Raw genomic sequence first — 5,076 nt, 5'->3', positions numbered from 1 at the left:
CACACAGAGCTATAGATTTCAAGGAAATGTCGATATCTGTTGGCAGTTTTGAGATGGATAAGTACAGTTACAAAACAGTACGAGTACAGTGTAAGTATACTGTCAGCGCTGTGTTAGCGCACCGTTAGTGCATTGTCAATGTAGTATACGTCCAATGTCGGTAAACTGTCATTGAAGTGCTACAGTAATGTCTGTGCACTGTCAGCAACGTGTAATGCAGCACTGATGCAGTGTTAGCGCGGCAACACATATAGTAAAATTGGAACGACAGAATACACTGTTACTGTATTACCACAGCAGTGTTAGCGCAGTGTTATTGTAATAGTTCTGCTGTGAGAGTTTAATGCCAGTGTAGTGTTAATGAATGTTATCGTTCTGATTTCTTTATTGCCCTCAAGGGGCTAAACATAGAGGGGACAAACAAGGACAGACAGAGAGATTAAGTCGATTACATCGACCACAGTGCGTAACTGGTACTTAATTTTTCGACCCCGAAAGGATGAAGGGCAAAGTCGACCTCGGCGGAATTTGAACTCAGAACATAGCGGCAGACGAAATACCGCTAAGCATTTCACCCGGCGTGCTAACGTTTCTGCCAGCTCGCCGCCTGTCCATGCAATGCCGATGCAGTGTCATCAGAGTATCTGTGTAATGTTATTGCACTGCTCTCGCTGTGATGATGTAGTATCAATGCAGTTGTCAAGTGCAGCGCTAGTTTACTGTTAATGTTGTGTCAGTACTACCCCAGTGCAGCGCTAATGTAGTGTTAATGTAGTGTCAGTGCAATATCAGTGCAGTGGTAGTGCAGTGTTATAATGATAATAATACCGTGTCAGTTTAATGCATGTTAGTGTTCTGTCCGTGCAATGCCGGTGCAATCTGGTAGCAGTGTCCTTGCAGTGTTAGTGTAATGTTACTCCAGTGCTATTTCAGTGATGATGTAGTATCAATGCAGTGTAGGTGCAGTACCAGTTTATTGTCAAGGCTGTGTCAGTACTATGCCAGGGCAATGTTAATGTAGTGTTAATGCAGTGTCAGGGCAACATCAGTTCAGTGTCAATTTAGTGTCAGTGCAATGTTAGTGCAGTGTCATTACAGTATTATTGTAGTGTCATTGCAGTGCATTGAAGTAAATTCCAGTGTACTATTTTGCGTGTTTCCTCCTATATTGTCGTACATCGTGGAGGCGCAATAGCCCAGTGGTTAGGGCAGCGGACTCGCAGTCGTAGGATCGCGGTTTCGATTCCCAGACCGGGCGTTGTGAGTGTTTATTGAGCGAAAACACCTAAAGTTCCACGAGGCTCCAGCAGGGGATGGTGGCGAACCCTGCTGTACTCTTTCACCACAACTTTCTCTCACTCTTTCTTCCTATTTCTGTTGTACTTGTATTTCAATGGGTCAGCCTTGTCACACTCTGTGTCACGCTGAATCTCCCCGAAAACTATGTTAAGGGTACACGTGTCTGTGGAGTGCTCAGCCACTTGCACGTTAATTTCACGAGCAGGCTGTTCCGTTGATCGGATCAACTGGAACCCTCGTCGTCGTAACCGACGGAGTACCAACCATATAGGTGCATATTGGTTTCAAATTTTCGCACAAGGCCAGCAATTTTGAGAGAGGGAGGGAGTGTAAGTTGATTATATCGACTCCAACGTTCAACTGGTACTTATTTTATGGACCCCGAAAGAATGAAAGGCAAAGTCGACCTCGGCCGCATTTGAGCTCAGAAAGTAAAATCAGAATTAAATGTCGCTAAGCATTTTGCTTGTCGCGGTAACGGTTCTGCCATCTCGCCGCCTTGTAGATATGTGTATATTGATTATGACGCCATCAAAATCATAGCAAGCGGCAGCGGCGGTGGTGGCGGTGGTGGTGGTGGTGGTGGTGGAGGTGGTGGTGGTGGTGGTGGTGGTGGCGGTATTCGTCGTCGTCGTGGCGGTCGTGATGGTCGTTGTTGGAACGGCGCTGGTGGCATTGATGCTGCAGCCGTTGTTATAGGTGTTGGCGATGGTGATGATGTCGCTGATGTTGAGGACGACAGTAGTGGTCCTGCTGCTGCTAGTGCTAGCGATGCTTGTCGTCATGGTGATGGTGGTGATGATGGTGTTGGTGGTGATGGTTGAGGTACTACTTCTACTTGTGGACGGTAGTGTTACTGGCGCTGGTTATGAAGGTGGAAGTGTTGGCGCTGATGCTGCTGTTGCTTTTGCCGCTGGTCGTGGTATCGTTGCTGGTAGTATTGTTGTTGTTGTAGGTAGTGATGTTGTTGTTGTTGTTGGTGGTGGTGGTGGTGGCGGCGGCGGCGACTGTGGTGTTAGTGGCGGTGGTGGTGTGTCAACGTCAACCCTATTCTTCTATTGTGTATAACTCGTTTTATATAACATGTTTTACAACAGACCTCTATAACTCACAAATATAAACAATGGTAACATTGCTTTGAGAAAGAATGAAAATACGTTGGCGGTATACTTCATCGAGCTTTCGAATTAATAAATAAGCAAACAAATAAGTAAATATAGAAAGAAATAAACAAATAATTAAAAAAGTAAGCAAATAAAATGAGCAGTTTCAGTTTCAATTTCTAATATCGTATTGTATCATGAATGAATCGCGTCGCGAGAGATTTTGCTCCCCTAGTTTGAGTTTCAGTTCAGTTCCTACTCATGGTAGATCAGTATAAAAAAAAAAATACAGGGTACCATAAGTGCGGAAACGAAATTTGCCTTGGAAGGGGTGCAAGCCCAGGTCCACCCAGCGTTTCCATTGCCAAACCACCGCAAAAAAGAAAAAAAATTAGGGGGTGCAATTACATCCCTTGCTCCCTCTGTTCCTGGATCTATACAGAGCACCCTCGTTAAAACGTACTCCGTTGAGACAACCGGTACTGGTGTGTTTACGTCCCCGTAACTTAGCGTTTAGGTACAACAAACCGATAGAATAGGTACCAGGCTTTGAAAACTAAAATACTGCGGTCGACGCATTCGACTAAAAATTCTTCAAGGCGGTGTCCCAGCATGGACGCAGTCTTACGACTTAAACAAGTTAAAAAACCAAAAAACTGAAGGCTCGACTAATTCTTCAAGCTTATTCGTCCCAGTCCTGCTCTAGCCATTGAACCTGCAGACGATATTAGAGACCCATTCTGCTACTGAACCAGGCTTTCTCCAGTCACCTTCTACGAGTAAGAGGCAAGAACCAGTGCTAAGAATAGCACATTATACCTCATATTTCATCAGCCCCCAATAGCTTACTGGAATTATTTTGCCGATTCCAGCAGTTTGAAATGCAAATCGATCTCACTGAGATTGGAAATTAAAGTGTAAAACAACGTAAATATTGCAGAGCGTTCTATTGATTCTGCCATCTACATAATTACATAATTTCTAACATAGATGCAAAACGACGCGTTTTAAGTGAAGAAGAAAGAGGGCGGGGCTATAGTTGATTATATTCACTCTGCATATTTGCTAGAGCTTTACCAACAAGGACAATTGTAATCAGTTTCATTAACCTCAGTATTAATTTTATAAACCCCGGAATAATAAAAGTGTAATGTGAACACAAGGGATAAAGTAACCTAAATAATAACTGCCAGATTTTCTGCTCGACGCTCTAAAGATTCTATCTTCAATCGAATTATAATGAAAACCATAATATTAAGAGAACCATTCTATTATAATTGCCTGGTTTTACTCAAGACCACCTGCATTGGGATACACACAGCTTCACTGCAGCGGTTAATAAAAAATATACAATGAGCAAAACACTTTCACGTGAATTAATTAGCATCGTCCCTCCCTCCACACAGACACTTTTTCTGTCTGAATGACGTCAACGCAAAAAATAAGTTCGATGGTTTGTTGACTTGCTGGTCATTTACAATTTAATGAGTGATAAAAGCTTTTCAAACTAAGATTTGCTTTTACTTAGAGTCAGTAATTTATATTCCATTATTCAACATTATCCTGTCTCTGTCCATCTCTCTCTCTTTACCTGTCTCTCTCTCCCTCTTTTTATCTATCTATCTTTTTATCTATCTATCTATCTATCTATCTATCTATCTATCTATCTATCTTTTTTTATCTATCTAGCAATTTATCGATATATCTATCGATCAATTTATCTTTCAATCAATCTATCTATTTATTTATCAATCAATCAATCAATCAATCTATCTATCTATTCATCTCTCTCTCTCTCTCTCTCTCTCTCTATATATATATATATATATATATATATATATATATATATATATATATATATATGTATGTATATTTTTCTATCGCTATTTCCCCCTCTTTATCTATTTATTTACCTATCTATATCAATTTAGTTATCGATAGGCGCAGGACTGGCTATGTGGTAAGTAGCTTGTTTACCAACCACATGGTTCTGGGCTCAGTCCCACTGCGTGACACCTTGGGCAAGCGACTTCTGCTATATATTTCTTTATTGCCCACAGGGGGATAAACACAGAGGGGACAAACAAAGGGATTAAGTCGATTACATCGACTCCAGTGCATAACTGGTACTTATTTAATCGACCCCGAAAGGATGAAAGGCAAAGTCGACCCCGGCGGAATTTGAACTCAGAACATAACGGCAGACGAAATGTCGCTAAGCATTACGCCCGGCGTGCTAACGATTCTGCCAGCTCGCTGCCTTAAAAAATATGGAACGCTTCACGAATTTGCGTGTCATCCTTGCGCAGGGATCATGCTAATCTTCTCTGTACCATTCCAATTTTAGAATATGTACCGCTGTAGCTAGTACACTAGTAACTAGTATAGTAGAAGCGACTTATACTATAGCCTCGGGCCGACCAAAGCCTTGTGAGTGGATTTGATAGACGGAAACTGAAAGAAGCCTGTCGTATATATATATATATGTGTGTGTGTGTGTGTGTGTGTGTGTGTGTGTGTGTGTGTGTGTGTGTGTGTGTGTGCATGTTTGTGTGTCTGTGTTTGTCACCCCACCTTCGCTTGACAACCGATGCTGGTGTGTTTACGTCCCCATAACTTAGCGGTTCGGCAAAAGAGGCGGATAAAATAAGTACTAGACTTACAAAGAATAAGT

General features: G+C 42.1%; 1 non-coding gene across 1 annotated transcript; it reads right to left on the bottom strand.

Moving 5' to 3' along the window:
* Nucleotides 1–4,666: 4,666 nt before the first annotated feature.
* On the bottom strand, nucleotides 4,667–4,773 carry LOC149133270 (U6 spliceosomal RNA). Its single transcript, XR_016243781.1, has one exon. It is a non-coding gene; the product is annotated as a U6 spliceosomal RNA (small nuclear RNA).
* Between the last annotated feature and the right edge of the window lie 303 nt (nucleotides 4,774–5,076).

The sequence above is a fragment of the Octopus bimaculoides genome, chromosome 11, assembly GCF_046866305.1.
Source record: "Octopus bimaculoides isolate indiv1 chromosome 11, ASM4686630v1, whole genome shotgun sequence".
Taxonomy (NCBI): Eukaryota; Metazoa; Mollusca; class Cephalopoda; order Octopoda; family Octopodidae; genus Octopus; species Octopus bimaculoides.
The sequence above is the reverse complement of the archived record's forward strand: the minus strand, read 5'-3'. Positions and strand labels throughout refer to the sequence as shown.